Genomic DNA, 14,572 nt, shown 5'->3' with positions numbered 1-14,572 from the left:
CTTGCCACAACTAGAGAAAGCCCTCGCACGGAAACGAAGACCCAACGCATCAATCAATCAATCAATCAATCAATCAATCAATACAATCAAAATAATGGTCATGGTTTTGTGAATGTTACCTGTCACTGTTCAAGGGTTTTGTTTGCATTAATCAATCATCATAATAATGCTCTGCAGTATACACTATAATAATCCTGTTGGGTTGCAACCTCGAGACTTTCCCAGGTGAAAACTGAAGCTAACCTCCATACACAGAAGGCAAGGAGAGACCTACGAAAGAGGCAGACCACTCCAGATTTGTACATGGCATGTTTACTAAGCAAGGGAACTGACATAAGAGGCTTGTCTTGAGCGGCTGCAAGACGAGTAGATCTCTGTCCCTGTCCACCAGAATCTTAAAGCCTTTATAGAGACCTCACCTGGGCTCAGTCGCTATCAAGATGGTCTCAACAACACCTTACTCTCTCAAGGCTTTGTCCTTGGAGCAGATCCTGCGGTAGGACCAGGGGGCAGAGCATACGATCCAAGGACAGGGGAATGGGTGAGTAGCTTGTGATTGCCGAGGTCCACCTCGCCAGTCAGCTGGTGGTCACATCCTCTCAACTACCTCCTCCAACAAATCCATGTTGCATTGATGAGGAAACTGAGACACAGGAGAGAAAGTGACTTGTACAAGTAAAAGGATGTAACCAAGATTTGAACTAAGTGTTCTGGCTCCATGTAAATTGTTTTGAAGAATATGACTACATTGTTTCTGCCCAAAACTCTATTTGAAGCTTAAGGATGGCCTCATTTTCATTTCCACAAGATCATCTTCCCATGGAGTCACATGCTCCAGAGCAAAACTACAAGAGTATGTACAGTGTTTAAAACATAGCAGAGTTAACAACTCCTTCGTTTAACACGTCCAAATATTTTCTGCAGTATTGGTTTTTGCCCCAAAAAACCTGTTCATGATCAGACTGCATCCTGATTTTGTCTCCTGCTTTTGTGAACACGATAGACAAAGCAATGGCTACTTTCCAGGTCATGAGATTAAACAGCAAAAACATTGCACAGCAAAAAAACAAGTAAGCAAACAAAAAACTCAGAGTTTAATTTAATTACTATCTTTCACAGGAATGAGTTAAACCCAGTGGTGATGCTTATAGGTATAAAGGGAGGAATCAATTAAGGGAAGACTGAGGATAAAATGAAGAAGGGATGACCAGTACATTCTGGAGACTACAGAAGAATTCAGAAGGAAGCAATAACGGCTGTGGATCATAACAACTGCATAATCAACATCAAGAATGACGTTTACAAACAACCACCTCCATCAACAACAAAAATTGTCTTATGTCCCCTTGTCTTTCTTTTACAGAAGACTGCAAATATGTGTAATAATGCAAAAATATTGTATTCCAGAATGGTGTATAAGCATAGAACTCTGTTGTCAAAGAAAGAAATTGAATTGAAATTTTAAGAGTAAATGACATTTCAAGTTATATTATTAAAATTTTATATTAACACCTATATTAAATATAGAGAAATTTTTAAAAATCATAATACTGATTAATGTGATTGATTAGTGTGAAATACTTTTATAGACTCTTATGACTAAATGAAATATTATAAGGGCTCTTTCAATAAATTTATTTCAATAAACATTTTAATACTGTTCTACTAACATACCAAATTATGGCTACTGTTATGTTTAAGCAATCTGAGTAAACATAATGTTGATATTCGGATCATAATTATTTTTCTCTGAGAAACTATTATACTGTATTAGGGTTTAATGCCTTGAATTATATTTTAGTTCCAATATTGCATTAACGTAAATTCAAATACAGTCTTTACAAGTCTCATATAATATAAAGTGCAGAATACAATGTACTTGAGGAATTAAAGCTTGAAGCAATAATTTAAAAAATCAATTGTTAATTAAGGTGGCAAACTTATTTTATTATGCACTTTTAATTTTAAATCTGTAATTGTGTTTCCACACCTGCTAATAAAGATGTAAGAAAGCAGTGGTTTCAATCACATTTGCAGGGATGTTAAATCACTGCCCTTGAGAGGTCTGATTTTCTGGTTTCTAATACATGTCTGGATTGATCATCCTGAAGGGAAGGCAGCTTTCCCATTTTCTAATCATGCTTAGAAATCTATAAACATTTAAAAATCTTCAAATTAGACATTATTGGTTTCTCTGCCATTTTTATTTTCAGTGACTAACGAACGTCAAGAATAGGGAGATCATTTCCAAGCAGTTACTGAAAGTAAACTGATTTATTACGCCATGACCTATAATACAGGAATACAAGGTACATTATACGATTTCTATTGTTATATGAAATTGGGAAGTTCTTTTCAGAAAAATCAATAAAATTTTGCACACTTGCAGTGCTATTAGAATCTGAGTTCTCTGTTGCTATATAAATTATGTTTTAGATATCATAAAATTATTCCTCAGATAATGTTTATATCCAACAACTCTTTTCCATACTTTTAAATAAATACATACAGGCTAAGGATTAGTAATTACATTATATTTCAGAATTTCATTGTTCCTCCAATCACTAAAACTGTCTTTGTATTAAGCTCTTAGCAGAGATTATGAGTAACAGCCACATTTTACTATTTCTCTAGTCCTAGCTATGCACAGGCACTCTGATTGTTACAAGTTGTCCTTTCATTACAAGGAGCAATGCATCATCAGTGACTCTAAGCTGAATAGAATTCTTTTCCTTGATTACATCCCGTGTGAGGCATGGAGTTTGAGTTTTTTAGGAGAATGTGCATCTTTGTTCTGCTCTTTCATCCTGTTTGTCCTCATAGACAGATAATGAACCAGGCCTATTATTTTAGCAAACTTAAAATCCTAATGGTAACTTGAGAAAGAGGAATGTGTTCTACTTTGCTAACTCTCCTAAAATAATCCATAAATATCATAATAAATATTCTGAAATCATGGTTGGGGAATAAAGGTAATGTTGCCTTGCTGCAAGGAAAAGACAGGGATAATGTGAAATGGATAATGTCAAAATTACAGATAGCCTGGAAATGTTTTATGGATTCAAAAATATACAAAATTGAGTGTTGTTCATCAAAAATAATGGAAAATAGGATCAGTTTACCTAAAGATTATTTCAGTTAAGGATTATGTAAGTCAATCTGGCTACTGTGCATAAGGTAGCAGTGGTTACCAACATTTTCCATCTCCAATTCCAAGGCTCATCTTTTATTCAGCATACATGTTTTATACAACATCTATAATCTGCTATGATTCTTAAATGTCAGGAATGGCATAAATGGCCGCCTCTACTTAAAAAATATAACAGTAATTAAAAAAAAATCAAGTCATTTATATACACATTTACTATAATGTGTATGGAAACTGAGCACGTTACACTAAGAGAGGTAAGACAAAGGCAAGTACTGTATGATACCACTTATATGTGGAATCTAGCAAAGCCAAACTCATAAAAACAGAGAGTTAGATGGTGATCACCAGGACATGGGGGTTGGGGGAATGGGATGGATATTTTTTGAGGACACAAATTTGCAGCAAGTAACAAATAAGCCCTCTCTAATGCACAGGACAGTGAACATAGACAACAATATTGTATTATAATCACCAAACTTGCTAAGAAACTAAAATTTAATTCTTCCAACCACTAAACAGAAAGGATAATTATGTGACATGATAGGGTGCTAAGTATTGCTATAATTATAATATATATTATAATTATATTATAATATATAAATGCATCAAAGTAACATGTTATATACCTTAAATTTGTAAAATGTTATATGTCACAATTATTTCAATTAAAATATATAAATAAATAAAAACAAAGAAAGATGCTAATTATCTTGTATTTTTTGGTATCTCCATTTCATGTTTTGCTATTTCCCACTCGTTTAGATAATTTCCATTTGGCAAACATCTACATATTTTAAATGTCTCTACTTTCTCTAAAAAGCTTTTTCTCTATTACCCAGAAACGACCGGTCAAGTTTTCTCCCCTGTAAAGGATTTTCTCACAACCTTCATAAATGTAATTTAGAACCTCTGTCGAACCATGATTTTATAAGATAATGGCTCTTTAAACTTAGACTGATTACGTATGTCAGAGGTGAATGAGTAACACAATACAGAGACTGTTGAACTTACTATGCCTTCATAGCAAAACTGTTGGTTAAATGGTCATGATAAGTAGGGCCCACAGAAAAACTAACTAAAACTGGTAAACGATACAAGTCAGGATGATAAAATCAAAGGGGTAAATGTAAAATACATTATCAATATGCATGAAACTTGTATTGGAATGCTGGATAAAGAATTCACAACTGTTAGAAACTGGTCAACCTAAAGAAGACATTATTATTTTCAAAAGCTACCTATATTTTCCTTGGATAAAGGCAGATCAGCACTATCTTTTCGATTCTCTTCACAACACAGTATATAGCAGTGATAGTGGCAGCCATATGGCAGCAGGCAGCAAACTAATGATTTTTACCACCAAACAAAAAGGAAAAGACAGTAATAGGAATGTAGAGTGATAAGAAGGATTGAAGGATCATTACCTTACATGATACCCAATCTGAATTGTACACTGTGAACAATTCACAATTATCACAGATCACAGGCACTGCTGTTCTGCTGTATTTTTCTGGGAAAACTCATTTGTTCTATTCATTTCTGTGTGTACTGACATTTAAAACACATAAAATATTTTTAAAACTAAAACTAAAAAGATGCTACCAAAAAAAAATATTTAATTGAAGTAAAAATTAGAAGACTCTTATCTTTGCCACTGCCCTTCCCAATTCTCCAGAGGTTGCTCCTATTAGATATACTTTTGCAAAAGTAAAGTTTCATCACCACAAAAATCTTGCTTTCTTCAACCTTTTCAGTGAAAGTGCCCTTTACAGTTTTGCTCTAGTGGATGCCTGGATCTCCCCTGAGGACACTACTAACTTCCCCTGCAGGGCTCCAAAGTGGGAGAGGATTTTGGTTATGTTTTATTTTTGCTTCCTCTATATTTCTCTTAGCACTGAGCTTGTTAAGTCAAATGGGGTTTGTATCAATATTTGCACTTCCTTGTTCTTTTCAGTCTATTCTCAGTCTTACACAGAGATTTGAATCCCGTGTTATCAGGTATTATCTCTTAGGACCTCTCATCATTGCATCATCTACAGATACCCTGGGCTCTCACTGATTCTTGATGTCTCTAGTTCCCACTTCACCGTTACTTTGGCTGTCAGAATTTTTAATGATTTTAATCCTCAGAGTGAACAGAAAATCTAACTATACTGTGGCTTCTCAGCTTCCTGAACTATTGTGAAGTTCTTGTCTTGCATACTCCCCAGGCCACTCAGTTCCGTAGTCATGACCTAGTCCTTGGCATTACCTATAATAGCAACTCCTCCATAATCTCAATTTCACGCATCACACTCTGTCAGCTCGACTTCCTGACTTCTTGCTTGTACTCACTGCCTCAAGCAACCCCACTCCAATAAGCCATTATGCCACCGGGACGTATATTTATTGATCCCAAATTATTTTCACTTTCCCTCATCAAACTTATATTTTTCTCTTCCATAAAAACCAAGCTTAAATTCCAGTCAGTTGTTTTAATGACTTCCCTGCATATACCCTCGACTACACTATTCTTCTTCAATTTTGTCATGCAACTTGGCTGTACCCTGACTCTAATTAAATAATTCTTTACTAATCCAGTCCTGAATCTGAGCACTGCCATAACTGGAGAAAAACACATAACTATACTGCCTGATCTCGTTTTACATTCTCCTTAAACCTTAAGGAAATTCAACTTTCTATTCTTTTCTCTCCTACTCTTTTAAATGACTATTCTATACTCTATCTTTCCTGCTCTCCTCAAACATTCATCATCTCCTCCCTCATACGCAAATGAAGTTGATGGACCTGCTTCCTAATTTGCTGAGGAACGAGGTCCAATCGCCTGTCCTCACACCTATGTTCCTGATAGCATTTATACCTGCATACTCTGACTTCACTCCTATTAGTGTGTCTAAGGCCAACACCTCCACTTATGTAACGTTGGCAAAGGCCTCTCTCCAGGGTCTTGATCTCTATATGAGGTCTCTTTGCAAAGAAAAGGGCTCCTCCTCCTCTGAGTGGACTTAGCCCTTTGTTGAGATACAAGCGCTGACAATAAGCCTGAGCTAGATGACAGTTCCCCTCGCCTCCTGAACTCAGTACCCTCACGTGCTACACGATTCTAAGTAGGGAACCGGTCGCGTGCTTACTCAGGAACATCTATCTGGTATTCCTGTACTCTCTGTCTCATGCCATCAATTTCCTCTCTCTACTAGATCACTCCTATCCTGCTGTTATTTATTCTACCCTAAAAATATAATCTCTCTTGACTCACCCCTCCTTTTGGCTCCCTTACATTTCTATTTTCCCCATTGCAGCTAAAATTATTCTAAGAGTTTTTTATACTCTTTCTAATTCTGCTTTCCCCAATTCTGCTTTCTTAAAACCACTCTAAGTGGCCATTCTCCTTTTCCACTTCACTGAAAATATTTTTTAGTGAGGTCATCAACGTTTTCTACTGATAAAGGTAAGGCTGGTTCTCAGAACTTATGTATATTGGACAAGTCGATAGTTCTCTCTTCCTGTAAACACAGCTTCACAAATAGTACCCTCTGTGTATTTGATCCAATCACTCCTCATTCCTTTTCATTGCTGTCATACCACCATGGTCCAAGCCACCATCCTACTGAACTTGAATTATGGCAGTAGCTTCTTAGCTGGTCTCCCTGTTTCCATCCATGCCACATATCAAGGGTATTCAACATAAATCACAGTAATTATTTTAATATACCCAACCATTAAGTTACTTTTCTGTTCTCAACTCTCAGTTGTTTTCCATGTCACTCAGAGTAAAACACAAAGTCTTTATTTATAATCATTGCAAAGAATTAATAGCTTCATTACCTCTCAGATTTAATTTTCTTTCTCTCAAACGTATCTAACTCTATCTCCTATCATAGGTCTATAATACTGTTTTCTCTAACTTTATTTCTTTGTTTCCAAGATATTTCTAAAATTTCATCCCTCATCTCCTTCAAGCTGTCACTCAAACATCACATTCACAGTGAGGCCTCTTCTGACCAAACTGTGTAGGACTGCATCTCTCTGCAAGGACTCCCACCTGCCTTGCTTTATTTTTCTCCTCAGCACTTACTACTTTTCCCCATATTACATTACATTTATGAACTCTCTTACTTTCTAGAATGTAATTTCATTGAAAGCAGGGAGGTTTTTTCTGTTTTGTTCATTGTTGTACCTTCTCAAGCCCCTAGACTAGTTCTAGGCACATAGTAGATAGTCAATAAAAATTCATTAAATTGAATTGGAGTCTGTGTCAGACATTATTCTGGCCCCTGCAACTATAATGTGAACAAGTCATCTTTAATCTAATATCTTCATAATTTTCCTGATGCCCTCTAGTTTATATATTTTAAGATTTTTTTACCTTAAAAAAGAAAACTAGACATATGTTATATGATACCTCAGTAATAAAGACAAAAATCAGCATAACCATCTTTAATGATAAACTTTAAGGGGATGAGTTGTAGAAGTCAGATGATTAGTGTTCAGACATAATTTTTTTTTAATTATTTATATTACACGTACAGTTCATACTAATGAGATTCTGTCTTTGAGTTTTGTCATAAAGTTTCTTATTTGAAAGAAAAAGAGACTAATGTAAACTATGGACTTTGGATGATAATGATATGCCTGTTTAGGTTCATCGATTGTAACACATGTCTGACTCTGGGTAGGGCTTCTACGGGTGGGAACAGGGAGTAATGAGAACTCTGTACTTTCCACTCAATTTTGCTGTGAGCTCAAAAGTGCTCTAAAAATAAATTTTATTAATTAAAAAAGGAGAGATACAAGTGAATATGATTGTGGATTCAATCTGGAAATGATTACGTTTGGCAGTTATACACCATATTTGACTAAAAATCACCAAAAACTAATAGAAGGTGAGCGTTTGTCCTTGGCAATTAGAAAAGTTTAAACCTCACCTTTGACCCGTGTGTTATGCTTGACTTAACTGTAACGACTGAGTTACTTAACTGTTATTTGAGCTTATCAACATGCAATATTATTTGTACCATTTTATTACATGATGTGGGATTTTTTTGATACACACATATATATACTTGCAGTATACCTAACCAACTTTTCACATCCTGCTCTTCACTTTTTATTATCTGTACCATTTTTTAGAAATGAATTTTTATTTTAAGTAATCTATGTACTATTTTTAAATAGGTAATATCATGTGTGAAACATTTGTTATTTTATAAGACATGGTAATCAGCATATATAAACCCATTTAAGCCACACAATAATTCATACAAGAGTTATGAGTAGGCATCAATACTACAAGCTTATAGTAAAGAAAATAAGCATTAAAATGTTAATTCTCTCAAGCTTCTATATATAATGAGTTGTAAAGATGAGATTCAAACATAAGACTGTCCAATGTTAAAGGATCTTTATGTTCGTAATGTCTTATTATATTTAATACAACTGTATTGAAGTTACTGATTAGAAAACAAAGAAAATACTAAAAAGAAAAAAGTAACCCATGCCGAATAAGGCAAACTGTCGACATTTCAATGTATGTCTTTCAAAATTTGTTTGATTTTGTATAATTTATAATGATAATACTTAAGATATTATTTTATGACAGCACTTTTATAGTTAATATAGGTATTTTCTTATGTCATTCCATTAACTGAATGTGCCATAGCTTCACTAATTCCCTCTTTTTGACATTTTTTTTCCCTATTTTACTATTATAAATAATGCTGTGACTGGTTTTTCTTGTACTTGAAGATAACTTTCTTCACTTCACATGAATTTCTTATCATGTTCTTAGAATAAATTTATACAATTAAAATTCACTTTATTAGTCAATGCATGTCTCTCTGGCTTTCTAAATAAATTCTTAAAGTGTCACCTAAAATGCATCAGTTGCCAGTTTCAAGACCAGTTCACGATTTCTTATTTTCTATAATTTGTCCCACAGCTAGGTATTATTACTTATTTTGGTTGGAATTGTGTTTGTACTTGATAATTTTGATAATAGCATCTCAATATCAGATAAACTTACTTGTTTCAGATCAATAGTGAGAGGAAACATCATGCATAAGATTATATGCCATTTATGTTCTTTCCTGCTTTGGGAATGTGCTATTCCTTTTTTTGTTTTATCTGCCTCAAACTTTGATGATTTGCAAATGCTGTTTAATACTAAGAATATTATCTTTTGGCTTACCACATAATTTGTGAATCTTTTCGTCCTCCAAGTTTGTGAAAGCATCATTGTGTTTTCATTGGCACCCATGCCAATTTGTGAAATGGAGAATTTAATTTTTATTTAGCCAGATCTTTTTGGTATCTTATTTTTGTGCTTAGAAACATCTTCTTAATGCTAAAACAAGATTGAAATAACTATATTTCCTTCTAGTATTCTTATGACTTTTACATTTATTTCTTTGTTCCAACCGGAATGTGTTTACCTTTGAAATGTTAGACCAAGAGCTAATATTTTGGATCTAAGTAGGTTTAAGTAACTCTTCCAGCTCCAATTGTTAATACATTTTAGTCACTGTTGGCAATTTTATCTCCACTAGGAATTCCAATCACTTTTTCTAAGCTGATACCCTATTCTTGCTAACTTATTTCTTAGAGATTTAGTTTTCTTTGTCTTTCTGAGAGGGAAGTATACATGGTACCCTGCACCTGGCCTTTGCTGGTCAATCAGTTCTTATTCCTGGAACTTAGGAACTGGCTTTTGGAGACTTAGTCAATTCATTTAATATTAGTCATTGAAACCATAGGACTGGAGAAATCATTTTCTACATGAAGAGGCTGACCTACAGAGAGAGAAATAAAACAATAAAATAAATGCCTAAAAGGAGTGGTGACAGATTTTATGCCTCAAGGAGAAAAAGTAAATCAGGGAAAGCAGCTGCTATGGCTCCTGGTGGATGTTCAGGACATTTGTAATTTATTGAGAGGAGATGCAGTGTTTGCTGAGAGGTACCCTTTCGTCATTCCAATAAATTCTTCTTTTTCACTGAACACTATGGATTCTTTTGTTTGCAACAAAATTATCTCTGATGAAGACTCAGTCAGTTATACTAAAGTGTATTTTTTTTGGATTTTTATTCCCATTTATTGCTCTCTATTTGTTCTTACAGCAGGACCACATTAGCTTAAGTGGCATAACTTCTCAGTACATCTGAATAGCCAGCATGAGAAGTCATCATCATATTTTCCTATGAATATTCATATACATATATCTTTATATAATATATAATACATATATATATATTTACAGGAGAACTTCTGTATCATTTTATCTTTTTTGCCAAATTAAAACAAAATCCATGAAGATTCTGATTATACTCTAATGTGTAAAATAATTCAGTAAGACAGAAGATTTTTGCAATATTTTATATTGCATACAAAAAAAGTTCCTGTATTAGATTTTAGATTTTCATTGTGTGAGAATCCATGCCTGTGTCATCAAAGATGCACCAAACATTTACCGAGTTCCTATGATGTGCCAGGCCTTCGCCAGGGTAGTGGATGGCTAGAAACAAGAGCAGGACTGACACACTCCTGGACCACAGGCAGTTGATGTCTAGGAGGAGGACAAGCATTAGACCAGCGGTCCCCAACCTTTTTGGCACCAGGGACCAGTTTCATGGAAGACGATTTTTCCATGAATGGGGGGGTGGGGAGGGATGGTTGAGGCAGGAATGGGAGAGATGGGGAGCGATGGGAGAGGCAGCTGAAGCTTCACTTGCTCGCCCGCCGCTCACCCCCTGCTGTGCGGCCCGGTTCCTAACAGGCTGCGGCCCAGTACCAGTCTGCAGCCCAGGGGTTGGGGACCCCTGCATTAGACAATCACTGATTGAGATGACTCTGGAGGGGAAATAGAGACTAGATGATTCCAGCCTTCATCGGTCAAGATAAGGGTTTCAGTGTTTATAACAGGAGTAAGGAAAGTCATTGATAACAGGCTTTAGGCAGAGAAGTGATATGATCCAATTGGTATAAGATATATTCATGAACACATATTTTGGTAGCTTTTTTGTATTATAATTCCAACTGCTTTACATAGGAAAGCTATTGATTTTGGAGGGTATGTGTGTTGTTTATTTGTCGTAATTGTAAGTTCTAAAAGGTTTACAATTTTCTAATTTGAATAGTCTAGGTAGATAATAATGTAAATTTATATAATAATAATATATATAAGCACAATGAGAATAAACCTCTTTATTTTTCCTAAGATTGCCTCTAGTTTTCCCCTGTTCTAGTGCATATCTTTCGCTTTTGCCTATTACATTATTCAAGGTTCAGACAGGGAAAAAAGAACATGTAATGGGTATTTCAGACAGAAATATATTTAATCCAGAGTATTAGAGGCTTATATAACCATTAGGATGGTTGAAGTACTGAACATCATGTAGACCACTAAGAGAAAATTCAGATGTGTCTGGAGTCATGCAAGTCGTCATAATGATTCCAGCTGTCTGCAAAACACATGTCTCTCAGGAGAATACTTTAGAAGAATACCATGAGAAGTGTCAACTAGTAAGCAATCTCAGCTACTTCCTGCTAACAGAATTCGAAATTTCCTATCGGGAGAAATTCTTGACCCACTTTTAGTCCGTGTAATTTAAACAGACTTGAAATCTCAAATCCTGTTCCTATCAGTAAGGATGTTACTAGTGACTGGCCTTAAAAATTTGCACATTCTACTGGTCACAGTGATTAGCTGAGAGTTCAGCATGTTACCAGGTCAGGTCAATTAGTTCCCACCCTGTAAATTTTACTGAGCTGACCTATGTTCCCTGGACTTATTTATTTAACAGAAGGTGATTTTTAGACTGATGTTGGCCATCATTGTCACCACATGGAAAAACTGCCTGAAAAAACCACCATAAAGGAAAACAGAATATAAAGTAGACCAGTCATATTTTTTAAGACGTTTTTGAACAATTGATTTCAGCAACATTTGGAGCTTAGTTTAGAACTGTATTTCTGGATTATATGATCCAGTTTTGCTTAAACGAATTGACTTGGAGTTCTTCATTTCCAAAGAATGGATTCCAATGATTATAGCTATTAAATGTACTTTTTATATTCTTTTAAGAAGCATTTGACTTTCTATTATTGTAATAAGGATTTCTGCAACCATATTACACATTTAGAATATTCCGTGCTGCCATTTTAAAGTTTCTTATGGTGTTAGAATAATATTACATAAATTGTAAAGTTCTCTTTTTCTCACATTAAAAGCTTCTATTGATTGAGATTTTTTTAATTAAATAACTTTAATGTAAAACTGTCTATTACCAGGCATCTGTCTGCAGAGAAATGCTTTAGCAATTTAAATTTATATTTCAAGATTACCATTCTGTTTAAGTTTTCTATTTCTTAATCACTCTGTTTTTGAAATTCATATCATTCTATTCACAGAGATTTTCAAATATATTAGCTTACGAACAGATTGTTCAACTTTCCCTGTGTTTGCTTCTGCTGTATATTTCATTTTATTGTACTTACAGTAGTTTAGGGATGTTATAGTAGTTTTTCCGCTAGTGTCCAGTGGATTGCTTTATAGAGGGAGGGAGGGTGCAGTTAGAAACCTTAGGGAACAGAATTCCCCTACCGGGAAAAAACAATAAGATAAACCTTTGGAAGGATCAAATGATGGACAGATTTCAAATGGGAGACTGTTGCTAAGGTGTGATTCTGACACATGGCAAACAATCCACTGGAAACTAAAAGGGATAGGTGGAAGGAAATGAGTGTTTCTACCCCCTTGTTAGCAGTATTTGGTCTGTTTCATTCTCTCCTTTATTTCAAGCCTCAGGCACTTTGTGACTCTAGCTGTTAATTTCTATCTCTCTCATTTTCTCTTTCCTGACTCTCTTCTCTCTGTCACTCCTACTATACCAGTGTTTTAAGGTTGACTGGTGGCTTGAGTTAATAAAACTTTTTATTCTGTGGGCTTTCCATTCAAGATGACATGTGTGTAATGATTGCTGGTCATTCAAAGAATTAACTCATTTCTAACAAAAAGGGCAGAAGGCCAGTTATCTTTCCTGAATATGACCCTGGGCACAATTTAAACCCCAATAAGGATGGGAACATAGAAGTGACATTGCATGGAGCCAAAAATGAAGGTCAGTAGATTGCTTAAACCATCACGTAGGCATAGGGCCAAGATCAAAGAGAATGGGTGCCAAAGAGTGTTGACACAGTAAATACTCATTAAACATTAAGGAGGTATATTCAAATACATTTAAATTAATAACAAGTATTTTTATTATTTTGTTATTTAATTAAAATATGCCGTCCTTGGTTTTATCAATTTGAGGACTTAGAGAGTCCACCTTCCTCTACAGAAGGACATTTCAATTATAAACCTTACTAATTGAAAGAAGTGACTCTTTTTTTTTGGCCGCGCCATGTGGCTTGCGGGAACTAGTTCCCTGACCAGGGATTGAACACAGGCCACAGCAGTGAAAGTGTGAGTCCTAACCACTGGATCGCTTTCACTTTTTGTTAATAAAATATCTACTTCTAGAATATATTCTATTCTTAAAATTCACAGTTTCAATATGAAATTAACAAAATCAAGTAATAACTGAAAGCATCCTATCTAATTGATAAGAGGTAAATATTTATATTTTTTGTGCTATAAAACACAATTTCTAATTTCAGAAATCCCAACATACAGAAAGTAATTATGGATTTTCAAATAGATCCAGTCTTTGTTATATCTCTGATCCAATTACTCCACATAACTTATTAGGAAATGCCAAGAACTGTCTGACATCTTGATGACAAAATTACTGTAATGGAATAGCAATACTTTATATTTTAAAAAGAAATTTTAAAAAATGTAAACATGAAGGAACTCATTGTTTATTATCAGAAAATCTTTAAAAATATAGAACATTTTAAAAGATGGGCACCATATGATATTATTTCCACTATGATAACCAAGGTGTTATTTTCTTTGAATTCTCCTAACTCACATATAAACACACTGTTAGTACATGCACAGCATTAGTAGTTTCAAAATCTGGTTCTGTGAGTTTTGAGAGAATGATTATATCAGTTTAAAAATGTTTCTTGATAATGTACTTACTTGTTTCTTCCTTTTAATATTCTCTAAATTATTGCATCAACTGTATCACACCAAGAATCAATGCACATGACTTTGGGTATACATGGCTAATATTTTTGAAGGACAAAATTTATCATACTGGTCAAATTTCTTCTACGTTGGTCAAAGTGAGATTTATAAATTTAAAAAGTTAATCATCTTCATGAATTTGATCTTTCGTGTTTTGTTAGTTCCTAATGCTTATATTTTCATATTTTATTGCAATCTTATTTACTAAATTTTCTTTTCAAACTCACATATACAAATGCTAACACCACACACATATTACCTGAAATTGCTTACTATTTCCATGAATA

This window comes from Balaenoptera borealis, assembly GCF_965194805.1.
Source record: "Balaenoptera borealis genome assembly, contig: HAP1_SCAFFOLD_1049, whole genome shotgun sequence".
Taxonomy (NCBI): Eukaryota; Metazoa; Chordata; class Mammalia; order Artiodactyla; family Balaenopteridae; genus Balaenoptera; species Balaenoptera borealis.
This window is presented reverse-complemented; position numbering follows the sequence as displayed.